This window comes from Pseudophryne corroboree, chromosome 1, assembly GCF_028390025.1.
Source record: "Pseudophryne corroboree isolate aPseCor3 chromosome 1, aPseCor3.hap2, whole genome shotgun sequence".
In the NCBI taxonomy this organism is placed as follows: Eukaryota; Metazoa; Chordata; class Amphibia; order Anura; family Myobatrachidae; genus Pseudophryne; species Pseudophryne corroboree.
In genome coordinates this window covers 1,134,260,121-1,134,281,015 of record NC_086444.1, presented here as the reverse complement: position 1 = coordinate 1,134,281,015, position 20,895 = coordinate 1,134,260,121, and the positions used below count along the sequence as shown (strand labels likewise).

At 46.4% G+C, this 20,895-nt stretch overlaps 1 protein-coding gene across 3 annotated transcripts in view; it reads left to right on the top strand.

The window, feature by feature from the left end:
• Window positions 1-2,789: 2,789 nt before the first annotated feature.
• LOC134999373 (protein S100-A10-like) overlaps window positions 2,790-20,895 on the top strand; it is a 177,873-nt gene continuing 159,767 nt past the window's right edge. Inside the window, exon 1 of one of the 3 annotated variants that reach the window (XR_010201656.1) lies at window positions 2,790-3,035. The gene's annotated coding sequence lies outside the window, so the exon portion shown is untranslated. The remainder of the gene's footprint in view (window positions 3,036-20,895) is intronic. The other 2 variants (XR_010201709.1, XR_010201605.1) reach the window with 2 other exon arrangements.

The following is a 20,895-nucleotide window of genomic DNA, read 5'->3' as shown; positions in this document are numbered from 1 at the left end:
GAAGTGGATCTTGATCTTTCCCTAATTTTGGAACCTCAACTTTTTTGTTCTCCATATTTTATAGGCAGAACTAAAAGGCACCTCAGGTAAACAATGGAGATGGATGGATTGGATACTAGTATACAATTATGGACGGACTGCCACGGTTAGGTGGTATAAAAAAACCACGGTTAGGTGGTATATAATACAATTATGGATGGACGGACTGCCTGCCGAGTGCCGACACAGAGGTAGCCACAGCCGTGAACTACCGCACTGTACACTGGTTGATAAAGAGATAGTAGTATACTCGTAACAACTAGTATGACGACGGTATAAAGAATGAAAAAAAAACCCACGGTTAGGTGGTATATATTATAATACAATTATGGTTGGACGGACTGCCTGCCGAGTGCCGACACAGAGGTAGCCACAGCCGTGAACTACCGCACTGTACACTGGTTGATAAAGAGATAGTAGTATACTCGTAACAACTAGTATGACGACGGTATAAAGAATGAAAAAAAAACCACGGTTAGGTGGTATATATTATAATACAATTATGGTTGGACGGACTGCCTGCCGAGTGCCGACACAGAGGTAGCCACAGCCGTGAACTACCGCACTGTACACTGGTTGATAAAGAGATAGTAGTATACTCGTAACAACTAGTATGACGACGGTATAAAGAATGAAAAAAAAACCACGGTTAGGTGGTATATATTATAATACAATTATGGATGGACGGACTGCCTGCCGAGTGCCGACACAGAGGAGTAAGAGCATCTGAGATATTAACATAATCAAATTCATTTTGCGTGATTCCCCCACTTTCCAGATGTTTCTGCAGGAGTTGTTGAAAATGTTCTGTAATACCTTTGGATGGATCGTTCTTCAGTTTCTTATATGTCTTCACGTCTTCTAACTGTCTATAGTTGGATCTAATTTTGAGTTAGATCCAACTTGACCAAAAAAGAAAAAGAAATATTGCAGAATCTTGCAGAGGATGATCAAATCATCATAAAACCATGTCAAAACCATGTCAAAGAAGTCTATAGACAGTTAGAAGACGTGAAGACATATAAGAAAGCGTAGCTTGGGGAACCAACCTGATGGAGTGGCATCGATATACCGATGATGTTTTATTGCTGTGGATGGGAGGGGAAGAAGATCTTAACACCTTCTTTCAAGAATTGAATATCAATGATTTCAATCTACACTTTTCATTAATTTATAGTCAGAAACAGATCAATTTCCTTGACCTGACCATTTATATTGAAAGTGACACCATCCAAACCAAAACCTTCAAGAAACCCACGGACTGTAACACCTATATACCCACTGATAGCCAACATCACCATCTTTGGCTGAGGGGAGTCCCCAAAAGCCAATTCCTGAGAATTCGACGAAATTGCAGCCAGAAAAATATTTGCAAAGAACAAATGGAACAGATGAAATCAGACTTTTTGAACAAAGGGTATAAAGAAGAAGTTCTCGACCACATCATGGAAGAAACCTACAATAGAGATAGAGACACTCTATTAACTTTGAAGTTACCGACACCAAAGATGGGCTCCAATGGTCATTTATCACCCAATTTGATGCCCAACACTCACAGGTAGAACGCATCATTCGGAAAAACTGGCATCTATTACAACGCGATCCAATACTGAAGGAGATCATCCCGGAAAAACCCACCTTCATATACCGCAAATCCAAAATCCTCAAAAATCAACTGGTCAGAAGCGCACTACCCATACCCACCAAGAATTTAGTACGTAGTAAGGGGTTCTACAGATGCGGGATGTGCATGGGTTGCAGAAACATCAGTGACACTACCAGCAAACACACAGAAACACAGATCAATAACAATAAAATTAAGATCAGAGACTTTATCACTTGCAACACATCCAATGTAATCTACTTAGTGGAATGTTCCTGTGGTCTCGCTTATGTGGGAAGAACTTCAAGACCGTTAAAAACGCGAATATCGGAACATTTAAGGAACATAAAAAAAGGACTCAACACCCACCATCTCTCCAATCACTTTAAAAATGTTCATAACTGCTCCACCAATCACATAAAGAGATTTGTAGGTTTGAAACATGTGAAAACAACATGGAAAGACAGAAATATAGAAAAAAAACTGGCACAAACAGAAATGCGAACCATCTTTGAATTAAAGACGCTAAGTCCACAGGGACTCAACCATGATTTTGAACTAAAATGGTTTCTTTAAATTCACTTTCCAACCCATTTATCAACTCTTTAAAACATCTTTATTTCAGCACAATTTGTCATCTTTTTGTCAGTTTTTCATGTTTATGTTCCCCTATGACCCATGCTTCTCTCTTTTGTCTATAGCTCCTTTTATTGCTATGTTTTGAAGATCTTGAACAAAGGACACATAGAAGCCCTTTTTCAATTCATTCACAGCATTAAACTAAAGAATCCGCCATGAGACTACATTTCCCACAAGTCTCCGGGGCCTCTTCCGGTCAAGCTCAGAAGGAATTCATTCACAGCACTAAACTAAAGCATCCGCTATAAGACTACATTTCCCACAAGTCTCCGGGGCCTCTTCCGGTCAAGAGCCTTCCTGCTATTCACAGCCACATCCACATAGTTGGATGACAACTTCCGGCCGCGGTACACTCCAAGCCGCCGACGAGACTTCCGTGCATATCTCCGGACTACATTACCCACAACGCCCGGCGGCCACTTCCGGTCGCGACCGTGAACATTTTATATTTGGGCTTTCCAACTCTCCTACTGTTTTTATTTATAGAGAATGAAGACCACTGAGATCAGGAGACCTTGGCATTTACTTTTAGGTTACCACAACATAGTGGAAAGATAGTTTTACACAACGGACTTCCACTTCCGGTCAGCTCCGGGACCGGAAGTGACGCACGTGGAGGACTTTTTAGATTTATTATAAATATGCATCATTAGAAATGTAGCACCAGCCTTGATAAAGAGAGTTATCTCGAAACGCGTTGGTTGGGAGGAGGATTCTTGCTCACTTGGACTGTCACCTGCACGGCGGGGGAAAGGTACGACCCTCTTAATTCACTTTATAAGTCCCATTGGTACCGGACCTTTTGGACTCCACTTTGATGGTCCGGCAGGTTCCCCTGCCTGGCAGCTCCCCTTCCTCTTTGCCAACACTCCCCCTGTTTGTAAATTTTTTACTTGTTTTTATCCAATAAATTCCCTTTTTTATACGGGTGGCCATATATGAATGCTTTTTGGATAAAGATACCTTGATGTGCAGACGGAATACGCTTCTACCAGTGAGTACCGGTACGCAGCTTAGCCCACAAAGATACCTTGATGTGTTTTTATCTCTATCCTATATTGTAAGTTAGGTACGCCAACCAATTCAGCACATGCATGCTAAAGAAACCTTTATATGTTTCAAACCTCGCTCACTTATTGTAAGTGAGGTATGATTACCTTTCCTGAAACCCATTTATACATTCATTATTACCACACGTCCACTGTATTCATCTGAAGATTTCCCACCTTAAAAAAACCCTTTAATTTGTGTTTTTCATACCATCACGTCGTATGATCCCACTGCTTTCTGGAGGAAAAACGTCTCTTCTTTAAGAACCAGGATTTTATCAAAAATCCCCCAGATAAGTATCCATTTTTCCATCACCTCAAACCATAATCTCCCAACTGAATCATCAGTTCCACTCCCCCACCCCCTTTCCAGCGCCAACTCCCTTCACCCACACACCCCTTTTAGTTCTTTCTTCCTTGGATTATTTTTGGGATTAATCCAGTGGTGTAAAGGGGAGGCAGCAGGACTTTTCATTCATCAGGAGCGCCTTTTTCATTCTACCAAACCCCTTTTCAAAACACATCTAGCAGAAGCTAAGGCCAACAAAGTGACAGCCTTCCACGTGAGAAACTTGACCTCAACCTCCTGTAGAGGCTCAAACCAGTCAGACTGGAGGAACTGCAACACCACGTTAAGATCTCAGGGCACCGTAGGCGGTACAAAGGGAGTTTGGATGTGCAGAACTCCCTTCAAAAAAGTCTGAACCTCAGGGAGGGCAGCCAACTGTTTCTGGAAGAAAATGGATAGGGCCAAAATTTGGACCTTTACGGATCCCAACCTCAGGCCCATATCCACACCTGCTTGCAGGAAGAGGAGAAAACGTCCCAGTTAAACTCCACCGTAGGAAACTTCTTGGACTCACACCAAGATACATACTTTTTCCAAATACGATGGTAATGTTTGTTTACTCCTTTCCTAGCCTGTATCAGGGTAGGAATAACCTTGTTTGGAATGCCCTTCCGAGCTAGTATCTGGCGTTCAACCTCCATGCCATCGAACGCAGCCTTGGTAAGTCTTGATAGGCGAACGTCCCCTGCTGCAGCAGGCCCTTCCGAAGAGGAAAAGGCCTTGGCTCTTCTAGCAGTAGATCCAGAAGATCCGCGTACCAAGACCTTCTTGGTCAGTCTGGAGCAATGAGGAACGCTTGAACCCTTGTTCTTCTTATGAGCTTTAGCAGTCTTGGAATGAGTGGGAGTGGCGGAAACACATACACCGATTGGAAAACACACGGAGTCACTAGGGTGTCCACTGCCACTGCTTACGGGTCCCTCAACCTGGAACAATATCGCCGAAGCTTCTTGTTGAGACAAGAGGCCATCATGTCTATTAGAGGTACACCCCAAAGATCTGATACCTCCTTGAACACCTCCGGATGGAGACCCCACTCTCCTGGATGGAGATCGTGTCTGCTGAGGAAGTCTGCTTCCCAGTTGTCTACTCCCGGAATGAAAATTGCTGACAGCGCCAACGCGGGTTTTTCTGCCCAAAGTATGATTCTTGTTACCTCTGACTTTGCAGCTCTGCTCTTCATTTCACTCTGTCGGTTTATGTAAACCACTGTCGTTACATTGTCCGACTGCACTTGAATGGCCCGATTTCTCAGAAGATGGGCCACTTGGAGAAGACCGTTGTTGAATGTTTATCGGCAGGCCAGCTTCCAGACGTGACCACCTTCCTTGGAAGGTCTCCCCTTGAGTGACTGCACCTCAGCCCCGGAGACTTGCATCCGTGGTTAGAAGGATCCAGTCCCAAATCCCGAACCTGCGGCCCTCCAGAAGGTGAGGCAGTTGCAACCACCAGAGAAGCAAAATCCTGGCCTTTGGCGACAGACGTATTCTGTGGTGCATATGTAGATGGGATGCCGACCACTTGTCCAGGAGATCCAGTTAGAAGGACCGAGCATGAAACCTCCCGTACTGCAGAGCCTCGTAAGAGGCCACCGTCTTCCCTAGAAGGCGAATGCACCGATGAACCGACACCCGGGCTTGCTTCAGGACATCCATTGTTTGTATCACCAATGCTTTTTCCTCTGGAAAGGACAACCGCCTGGTTGGTTCCAAATGTGATTTTGGAAGATTCAGGTTCCAACCGTGTTCCCTGAGCAGGTGGGTCGTGAGAAGAATGGACTGTAACAGCTTCTCCCTGGACGATGCCTTTATCAGCAGATCGTCCATATATGGAATTATGTGCACCCCCTGTCTGCGGAGGAGAACCATCATTTCCGCCATCACCTTGGTGAATACCCTCGGTGCTGTGGAGAGGCCGAATGGCAGGGCCTGGAACTGATAGTGACAGTCCAACAGTGCGAATCGGAGATCCAGGGATACTAGGAATTCCCCCTCCACCAGACCTGATATCACCGCCCGTAGAGACTCCATTTTGAACTTGAACTCCCTCAGAAAGGGGTTTAGTGATTTTAAGTTCAGAATGGGCCTGACCGAACCATCCGGTTTCGGTACCACGAAAAGTTTCGAATAGTAACCCTTGTTTTGCATCTGTAGATGAACTGGTACAATGACCTGTGCCTCCACCAACTTCTGAATGGCTCCCTGTAGGATAGCTCTGTCCGCCGGCAGAGCCGACAAGCCTGATTTGATGAACCGGTGTGAAGGGAGATCTTGAAATTCCATCCGGTATCCCTGAGACACAATATCTTGTACCCAGGGATCCAGGCCGGATGACACCCAGACATGACTGAAATGTCTGAGTCTCGCCCCCACCGACCCTACCTCCAGGCTGCGCGGCCCACCGTCATGCTGAGGACTTTGGCGTACTTGAAGCAAGTTTTTGTTCCTGGGAACCTGCAGCAGCAGGTTTCTTGGATTTCGGTCGACCTCCTCTAAAGAAGATGTTGGACGGTTTGGCCTTTTTTGCTTTAGCAATCCAAAAGAACTGTGAAGCAGCTGAAGAAAAAGGTTTCTTCGCAGCCAGGGCCGTCTTTTCATATGGGCTCAATGGGCTCTTGCCCAAGGGCTCCAGGAATATAAGGGCTGATAGCTGAGGGTCCCCTTTTTCCAGGGGTACCAGATTTTTGAAAATCGGCCCTGGGGAACCGGAGATATCCAACGTGAAAGCAGTGGTCCCCATCTGAGTCTGTTAATTGCTCTTCCCAGCCAGATATCTCGTGTTCGGAGTTTTTCTGAGTATAATCCAATAGCTGGGACTCTCTCCTTTTGCTGGACACTGGTAGCTATTCCCAGAACCAGAGATATCAGCCTTCAAACAGCTGGTCCATGCTCCAGCTCCACATGCCTGGTATGCAGTTTTAGATTTTCGTTGGTGAATTGCTCTGGCTCCTGAACTCTGATCCTCAAGTTCCCAGTACCTCCTGAAAGGTGGGGCTCTCTATTTTCAGGAACTTGAGATATCTGCAGTCAAGCAAGCTGCCCTCACACTGGAAAATTATGACTATTAAGCCCACTCCACTCTACCCTCCCCTACATATTAAAAGACCCCTACCACCCTGGAAGTCATGTACCTGGGCCCCGTCATTCAGCCCAATGCCCCCTTCTACAGTTTAGCCCCATCTGTGCAGTAATGGAGTAATTAGCAGAAATTACTGCTCCAGGTCCTACATGCTCAGCGGAAGATAGAACACCCTATACCGCCTGCGGGACATCAAAGCTGCCACTGATAGCACCCCCCACCCCTACCGCTGGAGGATGGGTAGGGGGCGCAGTGCATTTCTGTGCCCAGGGGCCTACACTGCTGTTAAGATGGCCCTGTTCGCAGCAGGATCAGCTAAGGGAAGAAAAGGTGACTTACTCGCTGTAGCCGTGGAAATCCACACGACCAACGCTTCCCCAAAGAGAGCCTGACCTGTGTAGGGTAGGGTCTCCACACCTTTCCTAGATTCCGCGTCCGCAGACCACTGGTGCAGCCACAGTCCTCTGCGAGCTGAGACAGACATGGAAGAAATTCCTGCAGCCATTGAACCCAGTTCCTTCATGGATTCCACCACAAATCATGCAGAATCCTGAATGTTACGTAACAACAAATCAACGTCACTTTTATCCATTGTATCCAAATCCTCTAGTAAAGTGCCTGAGCACTTTGCTATAGCTTTGTAAATCCATGCACAGTCAATAGTAGGACGTAGTATCACCCCTGAAGCCGTGTATATGGATTTGAGCGTAGCATCAACTTTGCGATCAGCCGGCTCCTTTAAGGCGGTAGATCCTGGAACTAGCAAAACCACCTTTTTTGAGAGTCTGGATACAGATGCGTCCAGTATGGGTGGGTTTTCCCATTTTTTCGTATCCTCCTCAGGGAAGGGGAAAGCAACCAGAACCCTTTTAGGGATCTGGAATTTTTTCTCCGTGTTTTCCCACGCTTTTTCAAAGATAGCATTCAATTCTTTGGACGCAGGGAAGGTTAGGGAGGCTTTCTTACTGTCTGTGAAGTAAGCCTCCTCAACCTGCTCAGGTGTTGTATCAGTAATATTCAACACATCCCTAATAGCCTCTATCATCAACTGCACCCCTTTAGCAAGCGATACGGTCCCCCTGAGCACATCCCCATCACCGTCTGCTGTATCAGAATCGGTATCCGTGTCATCTTGCATAATCTGGGCAAGAGCACGTTTATGGGAACCTACTGAGGGGGGTCCTGAGGTAACAGAACCGGACCAAACTGCCATAGAGTTCTGTAAAACCTGAGTTGCAGAGTCATTCTGTGCAACCCTAGTAGAAATCTCAGCCATTATAGATTTAAATGAGGAAAACCATTCAAGCTCCCTTGCTGGTATCTGCGCTAAAACAGTGCAATCCTGATTACCTGCAATGAGATCATCCTGAGAGGATAAATCCTCTGCAGCATATGACACAGAGTCCCTGGACATAGCTAAATTGAGACCCCAAACACTCCACACACACACAGGGGAGGTTAGATAGAGTTTCACCCCAAGAATGGCAAGAGAGACACAGAGATTGGAGCCAACCCACACACAGCCCTTTCAAGGTATAGGGAGACTCCTACCAGCGCCGACTGTGTACCTTAATAGGTTACACAGCCTGTATACAGCTTACCCCCCCCCCTTCTACAACCCCCTGGTGCCGTTAGAGATAGCTGGAGTGGACATGGAGGGACTTGCTTTCACTGACAGCACTTCTGCAGGCAGGAAAATGGCGCTGAATGCTGCTGGGTCCGCTCTGAGGAGAAGCTGCGTCCCCTTAATGGCGCTGTCTTCCCGCTCTTCATGAGATTATACTGGCCTGAGGAATTGTGCTGGCAGCAATCCTGGGACCCTGACAGGCTTGGAGGTCAGTGTAGGCTTTAGGTGCTGGCTCAGGGCGCCCCTCACAGCACTGCACTATGTACCGCTGAGCCTCAAAGCGCAGTTAGTACTGCGCTCCATAACCTGTTGCCGCCATCTTCACACCGGCTCCCTGCTTGCCAGGGGGGCCAGTGACTCACTCGCCACTGATCTTCTGGCTCTGTAAGGGGGTGGCGGCATGCTGCGGGAGTGAGCGGTCGCCTAGGGCGGCTAACGATCATCACCCTCAGGAGCTCAGTGTCCTGTCAGTGGAAATAGTGGCTCAGACCCCGCAGGGTGGACACTACTGCCCCCCTTAGTCCCACAAAGCAGGGAGGCTGTTGCCAGCAGCCTCCCTGTAAAAAAATAAACTCTAAAAATAAACTTTACTAGAGAAACTCTGGAGAGCTCCCCTAGCTGTGACCGGCTCCTCCAGGCACATTTTCCAAACTGAGTCTGGTAGGAGGAGCATAGAGGGAGGAGCCAGCCCACACTCTCAAACTCTAAAAGTGCCAGTGGCTCCTAATGGACCCGTCTATACCCCATGGTACTAATGTGGACCCCAGCATCCTCTAGGACGTAAGAGAAATATACTTATAGACATCAAACTTATTCTTTTATTATGCAATAGATAGCACCAGAGCACAATATTGGCCAATTTGGCTGAAAAATATTTTGAAAGTAACTGGCTATCCTGATTCAGCCCATGATGCCTACATCCTCAGAAATTCATCCCTGTCTATCAAAAATCTTGTTGGTCAAATGCCAGAGGGATGATTGTTGTGTAAGATACCAGTACTGTATGTGTTAATAAAGCAACTAATACAGAGGCACATATAGCCACCCAATCCATGACAGAATGTAGAGATGAGCGCCTGAAATTTTTCGGGTTTTGTGTTTTGGTTTTTGGGTTCGGTTCCGCGGCCGTGTTTTGGGTTCGAACGCGTTTTGGCAAAACCTCACCGAATTATTTTTGTCGGATTCGGGTGTGTTTTGGATTCGGGTGTTTTTTTCCAAAAACACTAAAAAACAGCTTAAATCATAGAATTTGGGGGTCATTTTGATCCCAAAGTATTATTAACCTCAAAAACCATAATTTACACTCATTTTCAGTCTATTCTGAATACCTCACACCTCACAATATTATTTTTAGTCCTAAAATTTGCACCGAGGTCGCTGTGTGAGTAAGATAAGCGACCCTAGTGGCCGACACAAACACCGGGCCCATCTAGGAGTGGCACTGCAGTGTCACGCAGGATGGCCCTTCCAAAAAACCCTCCCCAAACAGCACATGACGCAAAGAAAAAAAGAGGCGCAATGAGGTAGCTGACTGTGTGAGTAAGATTAGCGACCCTAGTGGCCGACACAAACACCGGGCCCATCTAGGAGTGGCACTGCAGTGTCACGCAGGATGGCCCTTCCAAAAAACCCTCCCCAAACAGCACATGACGCAAAGAAAAAAAGAGGCGCAATGAGGTAGCTGACTGTGTGAGTAAGATTAGCGACCCTAGTGGCCGACACAAACACCGGGCACATCTAGGAGTGGCACTGCAGTGTCACGCAGGATGTCCCTTCCAAAAAACCCTCCCCAAACAGCACATGACGCAAAGAAAAAAAGAGGCGCAATGAGGTAGCTGTGTGAGTAAGATTAGCGACCCTAGTGGCCGACACAAACACCGGGCCCATCTAGGAGTGGCACTGCAGTGTCACGCAGGATGTCCCTTCCAAAAAACCCTCCCCAATCAGCACATGATGCAAAGAAAAAGAAAAGAAAAAAGAGGTGCAAGATGGAATTATCCTTGGGCCCTCCCACCCACCCTTATGTTGTATAAACAAAACAGGACATGCACACTTTAACCAACCCATCATTTCAGTGACAGGGTCTGCCACACGACTGTGACTGATATGACGGGTTGGTTTGGACCCCCCCCAAAAAAGAAGCAATTAATCTCTCCTTGCACAAACTGGCTCTACAGAGGCAAGATGTCCACCTCATCTTCACCCTCCGATATATCACCGTGTACATCCCCCTCCTCACAGATTATCAATTCGTCCCCACTGGAATCCACCATCTCAGCTCCCTGTGTACTTTGTGGAGGCAATTGCTGCTGGTCAATGTCTCCGCGGAGGAATTGATTATAATTCATTTTAATGAACATCATCTTCTCCACATTTTCTGGATGTAACCTCGTACGCCGATTGCTGACAAGGTGAGCGGCGGCACTAAACACTCTTTCGGAGTACACACTTGTGGGAGGGCAACTTAGGTAGAATAAAGCCAGTTTGTGCAAGGGCCTCCAAATTGCCTCTTTTTCCTGCCAGTATAAGTACGGACTGTGTGACGTGCCTACTTGGATGCGGTCACTCATATAATCCTCCACCATTCTATCAATGTTGAGAGAATCATATGCAGTGACAGTAGACGACATGTCCGTAATCGTTGTCAGGTCCTTCAGTCCGGACCAGATGTCAGCATCAGCAGTCGCTCCAGACTGCCCTGCATCACCGCCAGCGGGTGGGCTCGGAATTCTGAGCCTTTTCCTCGCACCCCCAGTTGCGGGAGAATGTGAAGGAGGAGATGTTGACAGGTCGCGTTCCGCTTGACTTGACAATTTTGTCACCAGCAGGTCTTTCAACCCCAGCAGACCTGTGTCTGCCGGAAAGAGAGATCCAAGGTAGGCTTTAAATCTAGGATCGAGCACGGTGGCCAAAATGTAGTGCTCTGATTTCAACAGATTGACCACCCGTGAATCCTTGTTAAGCGAATTAAGGGCTGCATCCACAAGTCCCACATGCCTAGCGGAATCGCTCCGTGTTAGCTCCTTCTTCAATGCCTCCAGCTTCTTCTGCAAAAGCCTGATGAGGGGAATGACCTGACTCAGGCTGGCAGTGTCTGAACTGACTTCACGTGTGGCAAGTTCAAAGGGCATCAGAACCTTGCACAACGTTGAAATCATTCTCCACTGCACTTGAGACAGGTGCATTCCATCTCCTATATCGTGCTCAATTGTATAGGCTTGAATGGCCTTTTGCTGCTCCTCCAACCTCTGAAGCATATAGAGGGTTGAATTCCACCTCGTTACCACTTCTTGCTTCAGATGATGGCAGGGCAGGTTCAGTAGTTTTTGGTGGTGCTCCAGTCTTCTGTACGTGGTGCCTGTACGCCGAAAGTGTCCCGCAATTTTTCTGGCCACCGACAGCATCTCTTGCACGCCCCTGTCGTTTTTAAAAAAATTCTGCACCACCAAATTCAAGGTATGTGCAAAACATGGGACGTGCTGGAATTTGCCCATATTTAATGCACACACAATATTGCTGGCGTTGTCCGATGCCACAAATCCACAGGAGAGTCCAATTGGGGTAAGCCATTCCGCGATGATCTTCCTCAGTTGCCGTAAGAGGTTTTCAGCTGTGTGCGTATTCTGGAAAGCGGTGATACAAAGCGTAGCCTGCCTAGGAAAGAGTTGGCGTTTGCGAGATGCTGCTACTGGTGCCGCCGCTGCTGTTCTTGCGGCGGGAGTCCATACATCTACCCAGTGGGCTGTCACAGTCATATAGTCCTGACCCTGCCCTGCTCCACTTGTCCACATGTCCGTGGTTAAGTGGACATTGGGTACAACTGCATTTTTTAGGACACTGGTGAGTCTTTTTCTGACGTCCGTGTACATTCTCGGTATCGCCTGCCTAGAGAAGTGGAACCTAGATGGTATTTGGTAACGGGGGCACACTGCCTCAATAAATTGTCTAGTTCCCTGTGAACTAACGGCGGATACCGGACGCACGTCTAACACCAACATAGTTGTCAAGGACTCAGTTATCCGCTTTGCAGTAGGATGACTGCTGTGATATTTCATCTTCCTCGCAAAGGACTGTTGAACAGTCAATTGCTTACTGGAAGTAGTACAAGTGGGCTTACGACTTCCCCTCTGGGATGACCATCGACTCCCAGCGGCAACAACAGCAGCGCCAGCAGCAGTAGGCGTTACACGCAAGGATGCATCGGAGGAATCCCAGGCAGGAGAGGACTCGTCAGACTTGCCAGTGACATGGCCTGCAGGACTATTGGCATTCCTGGGGAAGGAGGAAATTGACACTGAGGGAGTTGGTGGGGTGGTTTGCGTGAGCTTGGTTACAAGAGGAAGGGATTTACTGGTCAGTGGACTGCTTCCGCTGTCACCCAAAGTTTTTGAACTTGTCACTGACTTATTATGAATGCGCTGCAGGTGACGTATAAGGGAGGATGTTCCGAGGTGGTTAACGTCCTTACCCCTACTTATTACAGCTTGACAAAGGGAACACACGGCTTGACACCTGTTGTCCGCATTTCTGGTGAAATACCTCCACACCGAAGAGCTGATTTTTTGGGTATTTTCACCTGGCATGTCAACGGCCATATTCCTCCCACGGACAACAGGTGTCTCCCCGGGTGCCTGACTTAAACAAACCACCTCACCATCAGAATCCTCCTGGTCAATTTCCTCCCCAGCGCCAGCAACACCCATATCCTCCTCATCCTGGTGTACTTCAACACTGACATCTTCAATCTGACTATCAGGAACTGGACTGCGGGTGCTCCTTCCAGCACTTGCAGGGGGCGTGCAAATGGTGGAAGGCGCATGCTCTTCACGTCCAGTGTTGGGAAGGTCAGGCATCGCAACCGACACAATTGGACTCTCCTTGTGGATTTGGGATTTCAAAGAACGCACAGTTCTTTGCGGTGCTTTTGCCAGCTTGAGTCTTTTCAGTTTTCTAGCGAGAGGCTGAGTGCTTCCATCCTCATGTGAAGCTGAACCACTAGCCATGAACATAGGCCAGGGCCTCAGCCGTTCCTTGCCACTCCGTGTGGTAAATGGCATATTGGCAAGTTTACGCTTCTCCTCCGACAATTTTATTTTAGGTTTTGGAGTCCTTTTTTTTCTGATATTTGGTGTTTTGGATTTGACATGCTCTGTACTATGACATTGGGCATCGGCCTTGGCAGACGACGTTGCTGGCATTTCATCGTCTCGGCCATGACTAGTGGCAGCAGCTTCAGCACGAGGTGGAAGTGGATCTTGATCTTTCCCTAATTTTGGAACCTCAACTTTTTTGTTCTCCATATTTTATAGGCAGAACTAAAAGGCACCTCAGGTAAACAATGGAGATGGATGGATTGGATACTAGTATACAATTATGGACGGACTGCCACGGTTAGGTGGTATAAAAAAACCACGGTTAGGTGGTATATAATACAATTATGGATGGACGGACTGCCTGCCGAGTGCCGACACAGAGGTAGCCACAGCCGTGAACTACCGCACTGTACACTGGTTGATAAAGAGATAGTAGTATACTCGTAACAACTAGTATGACGACGGTATAAAGAATGAAAAAAAAACCACGGTTAGGTGGTATATATTATAATACAATTATGGTTGGACGGACTGCCTGCCGAGTGCCGACACAGAGGTAGCCACAGCCGTGAACTACCGCACTGTACACTGGTTGATAAAGAGATAGTAGTATACTCGTAACAACTAGTATGACGACGGTATAAAGAATGAAAAAAAAACCACGGTTAGGTGGTATATATTATAATACAATTATGGTTGGACGGACTGCCTGCCGAGTGCCGACACAGAGGTAGCCACAGCCGTGAACTACCGCACTGTACACTGGTTGATAAAGAGATAGTAGTATACTCGTAACAACTAGTATGACGACGGTATAAAGAATGAAAAAAAAACCACGGTTAGGTGGTATATATTATAATACAATTATGGATGGACGGACTGCCTGCCGAGTGCCGACACAGAGGTAGCCACAGCCGTGAACTACCGCACTGTACACTGGTTGATAAAGAGATAGTAGTATACTCGTAACAACTAGTATGACGACGGTATAAAGAATGAAAAAAAAACCACGGTTAGGTGGTATATATTATAATACAATTATGGTTGGACGGACTGCCTGCCGAGTGCCGACACAGAGGTAGCCACAGCCGTGAACTACCGCACTGTACACTGGTTGATAAAGAGATAGTAGTATACTCGTAACAACTAGTATGACGACGGTATAAAGAATGAAAAAAAAACCACGGTTAGGTGGTATATAATACAATTATGGTTGGACGGACTGCCTGCCGAGTGCCGACACAGAGGTAGCCACAGCCGTGAACTACCGCACTGTACACTGGTTGATAAAGAGATAGTAGTATACTCGTAACAACTAGTATGACGACGGTATAAAGAATGAAAAAAAAACCACGGTTAGGTGGTATATATTATAATACAATTATGGTTGGACGGACTGCCTGCCGAGTGCCGACACAGAGGTAGCCACAGCCGTGAACTACCGCACTGTACACTGGTTGATAAAGAGATAGTAGTATACTCGTAACAACTAGTATGACGACGGTATAAAGAATGAAAAAAAAACCATGGTTAGGTGGTATATATTATAATACAATTATGGTTGGACGGACTGCCTGCCGAGTGCCGACACAGAGGTAGCCACAGCCGTGAACTACCGCACTGTACACTGGTTGATAAAGAGATAGTAGTATACTCGTAACAACTAGTATGACGACGGTATAAAGAATGAAAAAAAAACCACGGTTAGGTGGTATATATTATAATACAATTATGGTTGGACGGACTGCCTGCCGAGTGCCGACACAGAGGTAGCCACAGCCGTGAACTACCGCACTGTACACTGGTTGATATAGAGATAGTAGTATACTCGTAACAACTAGTATGACGACGGTATAAAGAATGAAAAAAAAACCACGGTTAGGTGGTATATATTATAATACAATTATGGATGGACGGACTGCCTGCCGAGTGCCGACACAGAGGTAGCCACAGCCGTGAACTACCGCACTGTACACTGGTTGATAAAGAGATAGTAGTATACTCGTAACAACTAGTATGACGACGGTATAAAGAATGAAAAAAAAACCACGGTTAGGTGGTATATATTATAATACAATTATGGTTGGACGGACTGCCTGCCGAGTGCCGACACAGAGGTAGCCACAGCCGTGAACTACCGCACTGTACACTGGTTGATAAAGAGATAGTAGTATACTCGTAACAACTAGTATGACGACGGTATAAAGAATGAAAAAAAAACCACGGTTAGGTGGTATATAATACACTTATGGTTGGACGGACTGCCTGCCGAGTGCCGACACAGAGGTAGCCACAGCCGTGAACTACCGCACTGTACACTGGTTGATAAAGAGATAGTAGTATACTCGTAACAACTAGTATGACGACTGTATAAAGAATGAAAAAAAAACCACGGTTAGGTGGTATATATTATAATACAATTATGGTTGGACGGACTGCCTGCCGAGTGCCGACACAGAGGTAGCCACAGCCGTGAACTACCGCACTGTACACTGGTTGATAAAGAGATAGTAGTATACTCGTAACAACTAGTATGACGACGGTATAAAGAATGAAAAAAAAACCACGGTTAGGTGGTATATATTATAATACAATTATGGATGGACGGACTGCCTGCCGAGTGCCGACACAGAGGTAGCCACAGCCGTGAACTACCGCACTGTACACTGGTTGATAAAGAGATAGTAGTATACTCGTAACAACTAGTATGACGACGGTATAAAGAATGAAAAAAAAACCACGGTTAGGTGGTATATATTATAATACAATTATGGTTGGACGGACTGCCTGCCGAGTGCCGACACAGAGGTAGCCACAGCCGTGAACTACCGCACTGTACACTGGTTGATAAAGAGATAGTAGTATACTCGTAACAACTAGTATGACGACGGTATAAAGAATGAAAAAAAAACCACGGTTAGGTGGTATATATTATAATACAATTATGGATGGACGGACTGCCTGCCGAGTGCCGACACAGAGGTAGCCACAGCCGTGAACTACCGCACTGTACTGTGTCTGCTGCTAATATAGACTGGTTGATAAAGAGATAGTATACAATACTACTAATATACTGGTGGTCAGGCACTGGTCACCACTAGTCACACTGGCAGTGGCACTCCTGCAGCAAAAGTGTGCACTGTTTAATTTTAATATAATATTATTTATCATGTACTCCTGGCTCCTGCTATAACAACCTGCAGTGCTCCCCAGTCTCCCCCACAATTATAAGCTTTATATACAATACATTGATGTGCAGCACACTGGGCTGAGCAGTGCACACAGACTGAGTCACTGTGTGACTGTGTATCGTTTTTTTCAGGCAGAGAACGGATATATTAAATAAAACAAACAACTGCACTGTCTCTGGTGGTCACTGGTCACTGTGGTCGTCAGTCACTAAACTCTGTCTGCACTCTCTTCTAATCTACAGTATCACAGCAATCTCTCTCTCTCTCTCTCTCTTCTAAATCTAATCTAAATGGAGAGGACGCCAGCCACGTCCTCTCCCTATCAATCTCAATGCACGTGTGAAAATGGCGGCGACGCGCGGCTCCTTATATAGAATCCGAGTCTCGCGATAGAATCCGAGCCTCGCGAGAATCCGACAGCGTCATGATGACGTTCGGGCGCGCTCGGGTTAACCGAGCAAGGCGGGAAGATCCGAGTCGCTCGGACCCGTGAAAAAAAAAGTGAAGTTCGTGCGGGTTCGGATTCAAAGAAACCGAACCCGCTCATCTCTAACAGAATGCATCTTTGTTTTATTTCTGGTTAATATTAGACCCAGATTGGGGTAATGGAGGTGTGAGGTGTGGTGCCTCTGGACAGGCTGAGCTGGATGGCTTTAGTGTGGCATACCTTTACATTCTATTAACACTTTTCACTTATTAATTTTCTAACACTATTTCTCTATTTTAATTACATTTCATGTTTGTATCACCCCCTCTATAGCTTCGGCTTCCTAAATACTAATTTATTAACACTATAGTTTTTTACACTGGTATGTCACGCTGTGCTTTCTGGCTCATTCTGGTGTTTTGGGGTGCCACACCCTGCACCTAGATATAGCGCTAGGGACCCCAAATATACAGAGAGGCCTTGATGCGGCTTTGGGGCTTAACCACACATTTGCGCAAATATGTGTAACGAAGATCTCTGAATTCTATTATCATGTGGGATTTATATCTGGTTACTGTTATCCATTCAGTGTGCTGGGGAAACAATTGCTTTTTTTCTTGCTCAGAAATACCCCTTCCTTTCGAGCACCTGAATGATATCACTAAGCTAATTGAGCATTTACCAATCTATATGTATGTTGTGAGAGGCAGAGAGGTTTCTGCATTAGGAGGAGGTGCAGGCCCTGACATGCCACATGGAGCATTATGGGGTTGCTCCAAGGTAAGTAGCTCTTAGCTTAGACATATTTTAGTAAGGAGCCATTATCATGTGACTCCATGCTGGTTAATATTAGACCCAGATTGGGGTAATGGAGGTGTGAGGTGTGGTGCCTCTGGACTGGCTGAGCTGGATGGCTTTAGTGTGGCATACCTTTACATTCTATTAACACTTTTCACTTATTAATTTTCTAACACTATTTCTCTATTTTAATTACATTTCATGTTTGTATCACCCCCTCTATAGCTTCGGCTTCCTAAATACTAATTTATTAACACTATAGTTCTTTACACTGGTATGTCACGCTGTGCTTTCTGGCTCATTCTGGTGTTTTGGGGTGCCACACCCTGCACCTAGATATAGCGCTAGGGACCCCAAATATACAGAGAGGCCTTGATGCGGCTTTGGGGCTTAACCACACATTTGCGCAAATATGTGTAACGAAGATCTCTGAATTCTATTATCATGTGGGATTTATATCTGGTTACTGTTATCCATTCAGTGTGCTGGGGAAACAATTGCTTTTTTTCTTGCTTAAAAAAATACTCAAAAGGCATATTTTTAAATAATTTTACAAAAATGTTCAACATTGTGTTCTGCTGCGGTCAACTGCATAATAGCGCAAAAATAAAAAAATACCCCAAATTATGCAAAAAACAGGGAGCAGGCTGAGTTTTTTTTTTATAAAACATACAGAAAACTGACAAAGCGCCTGTTTTGCCCTGTAAAAATCCCTTTACCTAGCAGCTGTGTCAGAGAGGGGAATACTCAACCCCTTAAAAGAAAGCACAAATTAGAAAGGATTCAATGACACATGCACTTGTAACGTATTAAAAAACAAAAATTAAATTTATGAAAATAATAATATCATATACCCCACAGTCGACTGGACAGAAAACATATTAAAAACCCACAACATATAAAGAGCTATATAGTATGAGCTTTTGTATAAAACACCACCCCCCAGGAGGCTAATTCAAGGATTTGTCCATATAGCAGCAAATATTAATCACTTTAATGCTTATTATGATGGTTCACTTGTGACTACAGTGCTACAGTTTTATAACTCTGTGGTCTTATGTCTGAGGAAGCCGCATATTGAGCAATTGAAGGCAGGGAAATGCATTACATTATGACCCCTAGAGTGTCTGGACTAGTGACACAGAGCCGACCTGCATGTGTGGCAGCCTGGTGCCTCTTGGCTACCAATAAACTTGGGCAACACTAAAACTCAGGGTATTAGTACATTTAAAGACTTTAAGGATAAGATGCACTAAATGTTCAAACTTTATCCACTCAATGTCACATCTAGCAAAGTTTGAGGATCCGGCAGCTGAGACTTGCCTGAGGAGGTAGATGGCTGTGGGTGAACAAGATGAGGGGGTTGGATATAGGGGGTCATTCCGAGTTGTTCGCTCGCAAGCGGATTTTAGCAGATTTGCTCACGCTAAGCCGCCGCCTACTGGGAGTGAATCTTAGCATCTTAAAATTGCGAACGATGTATTCGCAATATTGCGATTACACACCTCGTAGCAGTTTCTGAGTAGCTTCAGACTTACTCGGCATCTGCGATCAGTTCAGTGCTTGTCGTTCCTGGTTTGACGTCACAAACACACCCAGCGTTCGCCCAGACACTCCTCCGTTTCTCCGGCCACTCCTGCGTTTTTTCCGGAAACGGTAGCGTTTTTTCCCACACGCCCATAAAACGGCCTGTTTCCGCCCAGTAACACCCATTTCCTGTCAATCACATTACGATCGCCAGAACGATGAAAAAGCCGTGAGTAAAATTCCTAACTGTATAGCAAATTTACTTGGCGCAGTCGCAGTGCGAACATTGCGCATGCGCATTAAGCGGAAAATCGCTGCGATGCGAAGATTTTTACCGAGCGAACAACTCGGAATGACCCCCATAGTTCCTTCGCATGGGACACGGAGCAATGAAGAACGTAGGCGGGGTTGAAAGTCAATGAATAGTATTTATTATGTACAGGGCTGAGATAGAGAACTGTGGCTGGAGCACGACGGTTAAAGAACGTAGTTGCGGATAAAGTACTGCAGGTTGTGGCCAGGGCCGGTTCTTGGGCGCTGTGCGCCCCGGGCGACAATATGGGGCGTGGCTACGTACAGGGGGCGTGGTCATTTACGCCCCCTGTACAGACTGAAATGATGTGCGGTGCGCGATGACGTCCTCTCCACGAAGGGAAACTAGATGCGTAGCGTCTAGTTCCCTTCGCGGAGAGGACCTTTGCTGTGCGCGATGACGTCATCGCGCACCGCACAGTAAAGGACCTCTCCACGAAGGGAAACTAGATGCGTATGCGTCTAGTTTCTCTTCACAGCGGCAGCTGGGGGCAGCGGGCAGCGGGGAGCACAGCAGCAGCGGATCTTGCCCTGGTGCGGAGCCCTCCGGATGGCGCCCTGCGCCCTCCGGAAGGCGGCGCCCCGGGCAAAAGTCCTGCTTGCCCGTGGCAAGATCCGCTACTGGTTGTGGCTTGGAAGACGAGGTTGTGAATAATAAACTGCGGAACTGTGGATGGTGGTAAACAGACGTGGCTGGAGGTAAGAACTGTGGACTGTGATTTGAAAGACGAGACTGTAGATGATGAACTGTGGAACTGTGGATGGTAGTTGAAGACGTGGCTGGAGACAAGGACTGTGGACTGTGGTTTGGAGGATGAGGCTGAAGATAACAATCTGCAGGTTATGATCAGTGGTACAAAGACGTGGCTGATGAAGTAGATCTTTGGAGTGTGGCTTGAAAGACGAGGCAGAAGACCCGGGGCCGACTGTGCCCAAAGAGTCTTACTGGACCGGGTTGTCAAGGAGCGCTTCCACAGGCAGTAGCAGGTTAGGAACGGCAGGACTGCAGCAGCAACAGAGAACCGACCAAGCAGGAGCAGGAGTAACCAGAATACGACAAGGATCCTGGGAGCACAGGCTAAAGCACCTACAACAGGGTTGTAACTTGAAGCACTGGCGTCCCTGTCCTAAACCAGCCCCCTTTTATAGGGAGAGCTTCCCCT